Here is a 15,034-nt window from a genome sequence, read left to right as displayed (position 1 = left end):
ACACCTGTGTGGGGTTTCACCGGGGCCTTGCTCTTGGCAAGTAACCACTGAATCATACCACCAGCACCCTGAAAATGTCTAACGGACAGCTGTGCAGCAGGGTCTGTGGAACAGTCAGTCACCTTGTTAGGAGCCACACGCTTCATCTAGTCTGGTGAGCCGGGTGCATCACGAAGGAACATTCTTGGCTTCATTCTCACTGTTTCAGGATGGCCCAGGGCTGAGCTGATCCTCATAGTCTTCAGTGGCTTCCCTTTAACGAGATGAACATGATTTCCTGAACATCTGTCCTACTTCCTCATGCATTTTCTCCTTCACACTGGGATCCTGACATGTGAACATGCTTTCTAGATTGGTTGTGTTTTGAACTAACATATTTATGGTGAATATATGTATATAAAGTACTCCAGTACTTATATGGGAAATATGCATATATATTCATAAAAATGTACATTTTAAAGCAACAGGCCTTTAACCCTCTGTGTATGCATAGGTAGAGAATTGTTTTCCCCCTTATATCTATTCAATTATTTCCCATATGCAGTGATTTTTAGTGTTATTGTGGTACATCTATATTAACACCATATTTATAAGTTTTGGATTTGGTTTTTATGGTGGAATTTTGATAAGCCCCTGAAATGAAATCTGTTATTTTTCTAGACATGTGCAAGATATTTATATCCACAGCCCTGTGACCTGTATTAGGAAATACCAGGAAGAGGACCTTTTCAGATTTATAAATACAGCACATATGCCCTACAATTTCACTTACATTTATTTTAGAAAAGGTTACACTTATTTTTATAGCTTGTTTTCATTAGCAGACCACAGGAATGTTTGGAGTTTGATGGCCTTGCATGACTGGATGGCCTCTGTGGCTAGGATACACAGTTTATTTTACATGTTGAAGGTTATGTGAAATATTATAACAGCAATATAATAATTATATTCTTGCCCAAGACCCTTACTCTGTCAGTAGAATGATCTCAGGAAATGACGACCTGTGTAATTTCTTCAGGGAGCAGTAGCTCAGCCTTTAAACTGAGCAGTAGCTCAGCGATAGAACAATTCCTCAGTGAATTCAGAAATTTAAACAAGGAAGACCACAGTAACAGCAACAGAAGAGACAAAAATATGCGATTTGGTAGTTGCATTACTAGGGAAAGAATATGGAACATTAAATACCTGTAGTGGTATTGTGCACGCGCGCGCGCACACACACACACACACACACACACACACACACACACACACACTTGCTTTTTTTTTTTAAGATTGGGGTTTTTGTGTGTTGGAGCTAAACACTTTTTATTTTATTTATTTATTTCATGTATGTGAGCACACTGTAGCTGTCTTCAGACACACCAGAAGAGGGCATTGGATCCCATTGCAGATGGTTGTGAGCCACCATGTGGTTGCTGGGAATTGAACTCAGGACCTCTAGAAGAGCAGTCAGTGCTCTTAACCACTGAGCCATCTCCCCAGCCCCCCCTTTTTTTAACTGCTCTAGTCGATGGAAGGGGCTTTGTTTGGTCCCGGGATCACAGGCCAGGTATGGCCCCAGCTCTATTTGACCTTCTTCTGGGGGCGCAGGTTGTTGGTGTGGCCACATTTCTTCTTCAGGCAGTTGACTGCATGGGGGTGCAGGCATGCGTAGCACTTATGGCGGATCATCTTGTCACTGTTGTACTTCTGTACTTCTGACGAAGGGACGGCTTGATGATGCCACCGCGAAGACACAGCACCAGGTGCAAGGTGGACTTTCTGGATGTTGTAGTTGGACAGGGTGCCCTAAGCTAACTCAGTGGCTGGGCCACTCCTGAACTCCACGTGGCTAACACACTCTCACCCTAGCTGTCTCTGCATTAATACTTACTAAATCTATATTTTATCTTTGCTGCCCTGATCCCTGCTGGGTCTCCACTACCACCCCTTGACCCCCAGGCCTCTTTCCCTCTGAACCTACATTTCAGCCATCTCACCCTCCTGCATTTTCCTGGCTGGTCCGTCTCCTACCCCCTTGTCATAGCTCTCCTGTGTTTCTTGCTGGGAGATCCTAAAAGTACTGCCTCTGTCCCCCTGCCCAGCCATTGGTCCCTGGTAACTTTATTTCCCAATCAGAACCAATTGGGAGCAGGCTTCCTTTAGCCTACATGTAGGACACTGCAAACAGGTTTCTGGGTAACATAATTAGCATGAGAACACAAGCCAATACAAATAACACGTACAATAACCTCTTTAAAAAAGTGTTATTTTTGTGGTGTGTGTGTGTGTGTGTGTGTGTGTGTGTGTATGTGTAGTACAGGTATATTGATGGTATGTAGATGGACAACCACACATAACGTACATAGTATACTAGAAGACAGCTTTTGAGAGTTTCACCATGGGTTCTGATAATTAAACTCAGGTCATCAGGCCTGTATGACACTCTTAGCGCTACCATCTTACCAACCTATTTATAAATGTGGTCTTGAACTTGTATTATCACACTTGCCTATGTAGCAGCTGATAGATGTCACAGTATGGATTGTGACCTCACTTTTCCCAGTTCTGTGACACACTGTTGCCATGGTTATGTGATTATATATATTCACATCTCAGTTCTGAATCTCAGTAGAGACTTCTCAATCAACACCTGGGATAATACACACTGCTCGATTTTGGTTGTGGTAAACAATTAAAATGGGAAATAATTGTTCATGTCAAGGTATGATATTCACCACTGAATGTCCTTCAACTGGTCTGGTCAATATTTTACTTTCTGTAAAATATATTTGTCCTGTAAAGCAATTTGACTTCACCCTTTCCATATATGTTGTATCAGGGTTGTCTAAAACAGAATAGATAGAAAGTATGTATATATATGGATTTATAAGATTGGCTTTTGGGATACTACTGTCTGGGTGTAGGTTGATGTCTATATGTAGGTGAGGGCTGGTACTAGATTGGTCAAGGCCATGATTGAACAGTAAAAAAATAAGGCAGAGCCAAAGTTTTTGTAAGGCGGGAGAGAAGGAGAATCAAGATGGAGACAGAAAAGGACGACCCAGATCCAGGTGGTCTTGAATTGCCAAGTTAGTTGGGATGGATTTCTGTAGGCAAATTTATCTTATCTAGGTGAGTGGTTTATATCCTTATCAATTGGTTGTGAGTTTATTGTGTGGCTGTATTGTGGATTGAGAATTTAACGTATAAATCTGATTGTTGGGTTACAGTTTGGTGAGTCTTGATTTTAATGGGTTGTTGGGAGTTTACACCATAACTGTTAGGGGGTGGATGTTGGGAATGCGAGCAGAGTCCACAGTAAGAGAGCCGCAAGATAGGCGGTCTCTGTATGAAACTGGGGTGGCAGCGACGCGCCTGGGTCAGAGAGCACTTTGTGGGCAGCGTGGAGCTGCTGAGATCAATTAGCACTAGTTCCAATGGCCCGCTGGAGCCGGAACTAGTGAGATTGCGAGCACAAGGGTACACGCAGGAGCCGGTTGCGCCCTTTTTATTTTTTACCGCGACATCTGGGTAGTTCAAAAAAGGCTGTCTCATGCTTGAAAGCCTGAGACTCCAGTAGTGGTTGGGTCCAAAGGTTGGTTGTCTCAGCACTTAGGTCTGGCACTGGAGTCCTGGAGGATTCCTAATCGTCAGACTACACTGGAGTCCCCAAAAGTTGGTTCTAGCACCAATGAGGAAATGCTGCAGCAACAGGGCAGGTGGTCTTGCCAGCGAGAGTAAGGGCTAACAGGCACAAAGCAAACTTTTCTAAATCCACCTGCTTTTTACCTGGGCTGCCATCAGAAGGTGCAGCCCAGAAATGGGGCGGATCTTTCTGATTCAAACAATCAAATCAAGAAAATCTGTCACAGGAATATCCAGCACCTTGGGGTATAGCCAAGTTGATTACCAATATTAGCCAGTGTCTGAGTGTGTGTGTGTGTGTGTGTGTGTGTGTGTGTGTGTGTGTGTGTGTGTGTGTGTGTGTGTATGTGTGTGTGTATATGTCAGTGTCTGAGTGTGTGTGTATGTATACGCATGTGTGCATAAATTCCTATTACAGTGGATGTTGTTAGTATTTTCCTTACTAGAAGATGTATGGTGTAAAATGTATTTTGATAAGATTTAGTTATGTGTATTTAAATGACTAATCTCAGAAGATTGGAGTGAATCAAAAAATGTTGAAGATGTTTTGAGGCACTTTATATAATAACATGTATGCATTTTTTTTAAAAAATGTACATTCCCTTCTTTTTCCTGAAAGGTATATTTTATTCAGAAAATTATGGGCATGTGTTTTCCATTTATGTGACGGTTCATAGGAACATGCACTTTCTATATTCCATTAAACTGCAAACATTTATTTTGTGGGCTATCTGAATTGCCAGAGGTATCCATTAGAGGTAATTTCCCAACCTATTTCCCTCCAGGGCTAAGCATTGTCAAATGTGATAATTGCTTTTCTAGTGTGGAGTCGGTTTTGATACACAAAAGTAGAGGATCAGGGTCAATTGTAAAGATGATGATTAAGAACATGGGAAATTAATATTGTTTTATATCCAACAGTTAGTATAAGAACATGACAATTGATCAGAATTGTTTGCAGAGATAATTGAGGGTACTGAGTTTAGACCTATAGATTTAAAAAGATGTTAACAGCTAAGCCTGTTTCCGTCCGTTACGTAGGTCAGCACTCTTCACCCTTCATTCTGAGCTCTTGCAAGAGTTGAGCTCTGGGCCTTCCTATGACTTTGTCAATAGCTAAGTGGAGATACTCTCAAATCTGTGATACATTAATAATGAAAGATAGTGGGTTTTCCAGGTCTTAATATAGTAAGTGTTTTAATACATAATATTAAACTTTTCTGGGGTTGCCTTATTGAAACAGGAATTCCATTCACTATGGTCAGGCAATTCGGGCATTCCAGAGAATGATGCTGACATCACCTTAGAAGTGGTCAGTGGGTGTGTAATTAGGCCAACCTAGGCATAAGTTTTAAACTCTTAACTGGCTTTGTTCTGCCCGAGTCTGCATGAAATGAAAATGGTTGCTTTTGGGCCAAGTGGGAGTATGTCAAAGAAGAACAATAGCTTTGGAATTTAGAATCCAAGACTTTCATGAGCTGTGGTTCTGGCTAAGCTGGGAGAAAGAACTACATCACTATATTTTGCCCAAACCTAACACGCCTGAGGATTTATACCCAATGGCCTCTGTTTATTCAGTCACCCACCAACAGCACAGATGTATGTCCCTAGTTGCTGTCTCGAAGAGAGGCAGAGATGAAAGTATAAATACTTAAAAGCTCCTGTCCTCCTGGGGGGCGGGGCAGAGAGTCAAGCAAAAGGGCCAAGGTGGGAACACAGATGTGTGACCCTCATGTGATAGTTCAATTGCTGGCCTGTGCTCATCATTCAACTGTGGCGTTATCCCCTATCATAGAAGTGGGTCCATCATCTGTGATAATGTGTAGTTCCTACCAGTCTATATAAGTTGTATACATTATCCACTTCATGAGCTTACAGACACCAGGGCACATATTGCTATATGAATATCAGAGTTCACCCTAATCATTATGTGGAAAACTCGTAGAACCCACGGTTTTGGTTAGGTCACAGATACTGAAGCTTTGGATGTGCACGTTCTGTGAGTCTTGAATCAGTCTCCATACTTGCCGTGAAGTCAGTTAAAATTGGGGATATTTGTGAAGCTAAGAAGTGTTGACATTGTATGAAGCGCACACCCCGGGAGAGTGATGCTTAACAACTCAAAATAGCATTCCAATATTGACGTGATGTGTCATTTTCACGACAACTGGACAGAGAGCTAGACTAAAACACCCTAGTGGTCAACAGGGCTCAGACCCTCATTCTAGCTCACCCCAGTATGGACGTGCCAATCTGTATCCATGCAGTCAGACCATGAAAGCAGACGAAAGGAAGATCAGCAGAACTACATGTGTGTGGTTTACTAATCAGAGAGTTCACTCCCATCAGCTTCTTCTACTGCTCAGCAACTTTACTGGTTTTGGAAGGATGAGTGGGTGAATGTGATCACATTGTGTACCTGCTATCAAATCGATTTTTCTAGTACACTGTGTAAACTACTGAGTTTAAATTCCCACTTGCTTAATGATAAATGAAAATTCTGCATTTTTCAGGTTGTGGGCATTGACATAGGTTAGAGAAATTCCTTAAAAAGTGTCCATCTTCCTGGGCTTCAGAGTGGCCTGAAGACATGATAGGGTTCTTGTGTTACCTTATGATTCATTTTAGTGCTCACCCCGTCAAACATGGGTTGGTGCCCATGTCCTTAGACATTACTCTCATTACTGAGAGGCCACAATCTTCGTCCCCCATTCTTCCCTTCCCCCACTTTCCCATTGGAAGGGATGGTCCAGCAGTAGTGTGATCATGCTTGTTAATGAACTACATCCACTTAGTTCAGCCGTTGTAGTTCAGTTGTCTAAATCCATAGATCTTTGTCCATGTGAAGCAAAGGTCCCTGAGCAATTACAAATGGCACTTTGTGCTGTTATTCTTTGTTCTATTTCTTCCCCAGAGAACATCCAGACGACCGTTCCAAGAGAAGAGACAGTCCCAAGAGAAGACACGGTCCCAAGAGAAGACACAGTCCCAAGGGAAGAGTTGACAAGGCCAGTGAAGGTAAGTTGGCCATCATATTTCCAAGGTATTCCCGAGGAGGAATTTCACAATCCCTCTATTTTTCAGTAGATACCATATTGGAATAATAAAAACAATCATGTAAACACATGTATTAGCGTGTTTACTTAAGAAGTGAATGAAACGAAATCGTACCAAGTCATCCCCTGACTTGGTCACTGTGGGGTATGTTTCAGGAGACCTTTTCTTTTAAAGGTGTTCCTCTTTATAGTTAAAGTTGTCCAATTTTTACTCAAAAGATAACAGATGAAGCTGGAGCAACGGTTTAGTGGTTAAGAGTACTTGCTGCACTCTGACCTCATAGGAAGCAATGAATATCCTAGTAAGAGCACCAGTGGAAGGGGAAGCCCTGGGTCCTGCTAAGACTGAACCCCCAGTGAACGGGATTGTTGGGGGGAGGGCGGCAATGGGAGGAGGATGGGGAGGGGAACACCCATAAAGAAGGGGAGGGGGAGGGATTAGGGGGATGTTTGCCCAGAAACTGGGAAAGGGAATAACACTCGAAATGTAAATAAGAAATACTCAAGTTAATTAAAAAAAAAAAAAAAAAAAAAGGAGTACTTGCTGCTCTTCCAAAGAACTCAGGTTTGATTTCTTTGGTTGGTTCACACTTTTGCTGACTCAGCTCAAATCAGATCTTCCCGTCACTCTGTTGAGGGTTCTGGATGCTACACTGACACATGGCAGAGAAACTTTATAACCATCTCTTCACAACCATCCGTAACTCTAGTACTAGGGGACATCTTTTTCTGGCCTCTGTGAACTCCTACACACATGTGGTGCTGTGGTGGTTTGAATATGCTTGATCCAAAGGAAGTGACACTGTTAGGAGGTATGGCCTTGTTGGAGGAAGTGTGTCACTGTGTAGGTGGGCTTGGAGTTCTTGTTCTCAAGTTCTGCCCAGTGTGGAAGAGACCCTCCTCTTGGCTGCCTGTGGATGACAACCTCTCTTTGGCTGCCTTCAGATCAAGATGTAGACCTCTCAGTTTCTTTAGTACCATATATGCCTGGATGCCACTATTCTTCCCACCACTATGATAATGGAGTAAACCTCTGAACCTGTAAGCTAGCCCCAATTAAACGTTGTTCTTTTAAGAGTTGCCTTGGTCGTGGTGTCTGTTCACATCAGTAAAACCCTAACTAGGACAGGTACACATACATATACTCACGCATGCATGCACACCAAATAAATATTTTCAAATTAGCTGACTTATCATTTATGAAAAATTTGTATTTTCTGTAAGTGTTGTCTCTGCTTTCTTTTGCAGGGCTCTATGATTTCAATCTTGTGAGCAGGTTTCCGAAGCTTTGCTGTGCCAGAAGCTTCCTATGCCAATTATAGGAACAATGAGGTCACCAGACCTTTAAAACGTGAAACTTAGTGTAGATAATTGGGGCATGGAGGCACCCCTCCACTTTTTTAAACATAACATTTTTTTTTGATTCTCTGGGATCTTCACATCATGCACTCTGATTGCATTCACTTCCCAGTCCTTCCATGCACCCTCCCTCCAAAAATTAAAAAAAAAAGCGATTCAAATTTGTGTTATTTATATACTCATGGGTGCATGGTCAAACTCTCATGGCATGCCCCTTAAATAGAACCAAGTCATTCCTCCCCACAACCTCCACGAGAAGCCATCAATTGTGGAAAACTCCACTTCAGCAATCCCATCATACTTACTAAGAGTTCTCTTTGGTCACTTCCTGTCTTGGCTCTTAGTTTTTGGCAGAGGGTAGAGGTTGGGGTTAGAGCAGGGGTTGTCAGAGAAGCTTCCAGGTCCCTCCCTCTCAACTGTGCATCTGTGGTCATCTGTATCACAGCAAAGTGGTCTTGTTCTTCACAGCTGGGGGGCACACAGATCATGGGCCATGGAAGCACTTTTTTTTTTTTTTTCCGGAGCTGGGGACCAAACCCAGGGCCTTGCGCTTCCTAGGCAAGCGCTCTACCACTGAGCTAAATCCCCAACCCCATGGAGGCACTTTTTAAAAGGTTAAAAGGGACTCCTAAGACCAGATTGTTACAGAGTTTCTTTGTAACACGTGACAGTGTAGCATCTGGAACCCTTTACAGGGTGATAGGGAGGTCTGATTTGGGTCAAATCAACAATAGTGTGAAAAATAGTTCTTTCACAAAGTATCCAGGATCAGATGTTTTTACAACAAAATCATGACTAATTCAGAATCTTTGTCTTGACTAGTCTTCACCATTCTACTTAACATCACCTAAGTACTAAGAGAGGAAAAACAACTTATAGAAGTAGAACTCCCCATGTTCTGGACCTAAGAATGTTTCATTTCTCTAAATTGCAGGTGGACCCAAGGAAGAAACATTATCGTATGTATTGGGCAGCCATTTTCTTAAGACCTATTTAAGATAAGAGTTGTGTAAGCACTGCCCGTCTTTTGTCAGGTGTACAATTTCTACCACCTGCTGGCAGTGACTGTTGGGACTTTCATTTAAAGAAAAAAAACCCACCAAGCCCCCCCAAACCAATCTATGAAGTGATGTTCCACGTAACAAATTGTGAGCATGTGTGCTCTGCATGCGTTTAGTTGTGAGAATTGTACTTTGAGATCTTATGCTCCAGGATGTATTTATATCTCTCTTAGACAGAAATCCCAATTAATTTCTTTCTTTCTTTCTTTCTTTCTTTCTTTCTTTCTTTCTTTCTTTCTCTTTCTTTCTTCCTGCCTTTCTTTTTTCTTTCTCTTTCTTTCCTCTCCCTTCCTTCCTTTTTCTTTTTAAAAATTTATTTACTTATTTTATGTACACTGTACACTGTAGCTGTCTTCAGACACACCAGAAGAGGGCATCAGATCTCATTATAGATGGTTTTGAGCCACCATGTGGTTGCTAGGAATTGAACTCAGGACCTCTGGAAGAGCAGTCAGTGCTCTTAACCGCTGAGCCATCTCTTTAGCCCCTAAACCCAATTTTTAACATCATTTTCTCAATGGAAAAAAAGTGCATACTTTTCCTACATTAGCTCAGACTTCATCACAGCCTTGTACAATGGCTCCATTTCTTTGTGTCCTGCTCCATAGAAGAATCAACCGAGGCACAGAGGAAGTGACTGAGCTAACTACGTGGGTCAAGATCACCATTATGTATACAAACACGGAGCCCACTATCAATGTATGAGATAAAACTTCCACTTACTGCCTTATCATGATACCATTAGTCACTGTAGATCCATTCCAGCCCCTAGATGTACCTGGTCCAAGTCAAATCTTCAGAGATACAAAACAACAACAAAAACCCACTTCCGTCCATGTGCCCGGGTGCAGACCTGCACTAGTGTGAGAGACAGAGAACCCACAACAGCTCACCTGGTAAAGTGCCTACCTGTGATGTATGGCCTTCCGTTTGCTCTTCAGTGCCATACAAACCTGAGTGGTAGCACTCAAGCCGTAACCTCAGCACCCTAGAGTTAGAAGCAGAGTATCGGAAGTCCATAGTTATTTACAGTCTGACAGTGTCTGGTTATCCTGGGCTGTACAATGAGACCGTGCCCAACAACAGCAGCAGCAGCAGCAACAACAGCAGCAGCAGCAGCAACAACAACAACAACAAAACAGGAAACAAAAATGATAAACAGAATGAACTGATCTGCCTAGTGCGAGCATTGATTGTTATCATAGGAGATCCAGCAAAGAAAGGCAAACTGCATGTGTGTCCCAACTGAATTTCATCTAGACATACATAACGGATCCCAGTAAGAACTGGCGACGTGCTTCAGCTTGTTATCATGAGCTCAAAGCAACACACAGTTTAGGGCCCAACAGGTAATCAGGACTGTTACAAATCGAGTTGCAAACCTTCTTTCAACCGGCCACATTTAAAGACGAGCTAGACTCTGCTTTAAAAGTATTTCCTCTTACTGATAGATAGTCCGTCTCCATGTTGACTGCTAAGTAAGAGCACAGGGAGCCCGCCCATCTGGTGTCTGCACGCAACATTGAAGATACGGCTGTTTGTCATACCAGGGTGTGTCTGCATGTCCAGGAATCAGCTAAGGAGGGTTTGAGTTCAGGGGAAGCAGGATTGCGTGTTCTGCTCGTGGGGAGTCAGTGAATGGAAACACAACTCGTGTAGTAGAAACCGGTCTTTGAAGAAAGAGTGACCAGGGTAGGTGCACACTTGGTGTGAGCCTCTTGATATAGGCAGGCCTGGTCTGGTTGCTAAGGGTAATGATCACCGAGTAGTGGAGTGCACACAGTGAGTTGAGCCACAGTGATGGAGGCATCTTGTCCTGTCAGTTTATGTCGAGGGTTTATTTAGAGTTGATCAGTTGAAGTATCATTTCCCTGCCAACCACCAAGTGACAACTGGGTTAGTATGAGCTGGCATCTGAGTTATTGTGGTAGACATGTAGAAGTCATCTCACGTCCATGGACTTAGCAATTACAAACCACTGAAAGGTAGCAGGAGGATAGTGGCAGAGGGTGGTTCACACGTACACCCAGAAGGCCCCTCGATCGCTTCTTTTGCAAACTCATATTTTGTGTCAGGGATTCTAAAGTAGAACATCTGTTCCTATCTTACTTTTTACTTCTGTCAGGCAATTTAGTCACAATGACATAAAAGTAAGTACTCCAGTAGCTTCTGGTGCAATGTAAGTAGTGTAATAGAATTTTCTCCTGCTAAGGCCCACTGGAGGTGATACTATATGTTCTCCATGACCTGTAAAACATCGTGATAGGTTAAGAATGAAAAGCAAGCGATCACTGTTCACTGGCCCGAGGCCATGCAAGCACCCTCTGCATCTAGCTGCTGGGTTCTGTTTGTTTGTTTTTTTTTTTTTGTTTTTTTTTTTTTTTTTTTGTTTTTGTATTTAACAAATGTCATGACATTTCTGTGGTGCCAGTACTTTTTTTTTTTTTTTTCTTTTTTTCGGAGCTGGGGACTGAACCCAGGGCCTTGCGCTTGCTAGGCAAGCGCTCTACCACTGAGCTAAATCCCCAACCCCGGTGCCAGTACTTTTAATTAAACCTCTATTGTTAGGTATTTTCAGACTAAGGCTTATGAATATTTCTTAATTTCCGGTGTCCTAGTGCAAAGAGCAGAGCAAAAAGGAATTGTCTAAATTTCATTGTATGAATGTGGTTCTTCAAGTGCCTTAGATGTTGGTCGTCTTGGTTCTACTGAGCTGCCACCCTGACTTGTGGTGCTTTTCTGTCGATCCTGACCTTATCTATGTTGACCATGTAATGCCTACGTGAAGTGTACACCGATGCCCGCGATGATTCAGGAGCAAGCAATGAGATAAACTATTGAAGCTCAGAGCAATGCTTAGCTGCCCTCTGTTATTTTTATGCCGTTAAGGTTGAAGTCTCTTTGTTGGGTTTCATTTCTTTTTCAGGTAGGACAAAAAGAAGGCTGAGGAACGTTAAACCCTCAGGAGGCAGTGTAAGATCTACAGTGGAACCTTATGGAGAGTTTGGAAACTCTAGCAGCAACATTGAAGGTACTGGGAGACTCAGTAGCCAGTGAGTTACTTGTAGCCATTGTAAACGATGTTGTAAAATGCACGGAGGGAAAGCATTTTACGGTGCGAAGGTAGTGGTAGGAGATGACCACATATCTGAGCTGACCAAGGTGTCTCAGTCCTTTTATTTTTTTGTTAACTGTTTTCATTTCTGGGATCGGTAAGCAGAATATCCATCCCCATCTGTTTTTTTTTCCCCCTGCATGACATAAAAGTAGCCACTAACTTGGTATCTGCAGGTTCAAGGTAAGAGATGTATTGTCCATGGGTGTAAACTACCTTGGGTAGGTAGAGAATGCTAAGAAACAACCTCTTGAGGCACATGTAAACCCCCAGGGATCTAACTGCCACTGTCCAGCAGATTGTCCTGGCACTTCCCAAACACCACAGAACACTTTTGTGGGGTGAGTGCCTCTAAAGAAAAGATTTGCCATGATTTGCTTTTGTAGATTCATCAAGCTTGACGTGAGTCCTTAGGGAAGAGAGAGGTGAGGAGCTGCACAGATTTCACAGTGTTCACATGGCTTTTAAAGAGAGCTGGGTGCTCTCTGTCCTGTACACTCAGTTCTCGGTGCTCTTCTGTGGATACTGTGTCATCTTCATGAATAGAGACCAGGTCACACCTGCTGATCACATACACTGATGTCTGTGATCATCCAGAAATAATGTCCTGAATCAGGAGGATGTGCTTGGAAATAAGTAATGAGATAAATGTTAAAATGCGGAACGAATGTTAAAATGCAGATTGATGATTAGTTTGCCTCTTTGATCCCCCGCAGACCTCCTTCTGTTGTGCTTGCGTTCTAGGTGCTCCTTTGATAAGAACAGAATTTACAAACATTGGCTTGAATAGACACTGCACACTCTCAGACTTGGAGACTGTGTGTACAGCAGAGAAGTCCTGTAGCGCTGCTGATGGTACTGTGGACACTCGTTCGCTAATTAGTTTGAGTTATCAACAGTAGTTGTAGATTAAGTTGTCTCTTTTATGAAAAGAATTAAAATTTCTTGCACTGCCTTTTCATAGTGAGATATTAATTTCCCTAGCTCATCAGTAGAACTGCAACCACAAAATCAAAAAATGTATAACTACACTTTAAAAAAAATTTTTTTATCTTTATTTCTTATTTACGTTTCGATTCTTATTCCCTTTCCCGGTTTTCCCCTCCCCTTCTACATGGCTGTTCCCCTCCCCATCCTCCCCCCCGTTACCGCCCTCCCCCCAACAATTACGTTCACTAGGGGTTCAGTTTTGGCAGGATCAAGGGCTTCCCCTTCCACTGGTGCCCTTACTAGGCTATTCATTGCTATCTATGAGGTTGGAGCCCAGGGTCAGTCCATGTATAGTCTTTAGGTAGTGGCTTAGTCCCTGGAAGCTCTGGTTGCTTGGCATTGTTGTTCATATGGGATCTCGAGCCCCTTCAAGCTCTTCCAGTCCTTTCTCTGATTCCTTCAGTGGGGGTCCTGTTCTCAGTTCAGTGGTTTGCTGCTGGCATTCGCCTATGTATTTGCTGTATTCTGGCTGTGTCTCTCAGGAGAGATCTACATCCGGTTCCTGTCAGCCTGCACTTCTTTGCTTCATCCATCTTATCTAATTGGGTGGCTGTATATGTATGGGCCACATGTTGGGCAGGCTCTGAATGGGTGTTCCTTCTGCCTCTGTTCTAAACTTTGCCTCCCTATTCCCTGCCAAGGGTATTCTTGTTCCCCTTTTAAAGAAGTATTGAAGCATCCACATTTTGATCATCCGTCTTGAGTTTCACGTGTTTTGTGCATCTAGGGCAATTCAAGCATTTGGGCTAATAGCCACTTATCAATGAGTGCATACCATGTGTGTTTTTCTGTGATTGGGTTACCTCACTCAGGATGATATTTTCCAGTTCCATCCATTTGCCTATGAATTTCATAAAGTCATTGTTTTTGATAGCTGAGTAATATTCCATTGTGTAGATGAACCACATTTTCTGTATCCTGAATCAGGAGGATGTGCTTGGAAATAAGTAATGAGATAAATGTTAAAATGCAGAATGAATGTTAAAATGCAGAATAAATGTTAAAATGCAGATTGATGATTAGTTTGCCTCTTTGATCCCCCGCAGACCTCCTTCTGTTGTGCTTGCGTTCTAGGTGCTCCTTTGATAAGAACAGAATTTACAAACATTGGCTTGAATAGACACTGCACACTCTCAGACTTGGAGACTGTGTGTACAGCAGAGAAGTCCTGTAGCGCTGCTGATGGTACTGTGGACACTCGTTCGCTAATTAGTTTGAGTTATCAACAGTAGTTGTAGATTAAGTTGTCTCTTTTATGAAAAGAATTAAAATTTCTTGCACTGCCTTTTCATAGTGAGATATTAATTTTCCTAGTTCATCAGTAGAACTACAACCACAAAATCAAAAAATATATAACACTAAACTTCTATTGTGGTTCTCAGTGAATGATGTGACCCAAAGGAAGTTGAACTTGTTCTTGTGTGAGGCAGGGTGGCTTCACCTACTATGGTCACCAAGGTATGAGTCACTCACTGTCTCCATTGACTTTTCTTCCAGATCTTGATATGTTTGAAGACAACGTTGAGGATGATTTGGGTAGGGAGAACATTCTCTAAAGTGATGACCTTGGTGGTGGTCGGTAATGGTATTCCTGGTCATATCCAACTCTTCCCTGACTTTCTTCCAGATATTGATATGTTTGAAGAAAATGCTGAGGATGACATGGATAGGGAGAACAGCCTTCAAAGCGATGATCTTGGTGGTGGTAGGTATTGGCATTCTTGGTCACATCCAATTCTTCCCTGATTTTCTTCCAAATTTTAGCTCTATGAATGAGACCAATGCTGAAGATAACTTGGGTATGGAGAATACCCTCAAAGCGA

The 15,034-nt window shown here is 42.5% G+C and overlaps 1 long non-coding RNA gene across 1 annotated transcript in view; it reads left to right on the top strand.

Moving 5' to 3' along the window:
• Window positions 1-2,595: 2,595 nt before the first annotated feature.
• The window catches only part of LOC501003 (similar to PGC7), a 65,564-nt gene continuing 53,125 nt past the window's right edge, over window positions 2,596-15,034 (top strand). Inside the window, exons 1-8 of the long non-coding RNA NR_175005.1 lie at window positions 2,596-2,707; window positions 6,545-6,648; window positions 8,980-9,004; window positions 12,033-12,137; window positions 12,966-13,076; window positions 14,286-14,396; window positions 14,709-14,747; window positions 14,839-14,916. This is a non-coding gene — a long non-coding RNA (similar to PGC7). The remainder of the gene's footprint in view (window positions 2,708-6,544; window positions 6,649-8,979; window positions 9,005-12,032; window positions 12,138-12,965; window positions 13,077-14,285; window positions 14,397-14,708; window positions 14,748-14,838; window positions 14,917-15,034) is intronic.

This window comes from Rattus norvegicus, chromosome 8 (assembly GCF_036323735.1).
Source record: "Rattus norvegicus strain BN/NHsdMcwi chromosome 8, GRCr8, whole genome shotgun sequence".
Classification (NCBI taxonomy): Eukaryota; Metazoa; Chordata; class Mammalia; order Rodentia; family Muridae; genus Rattus; species Rattus norvegicus.
Note: the sequence above shows the minus strand (reverse complement) of the source record. Positions and strands in the feature narration are given on the sequence as shown.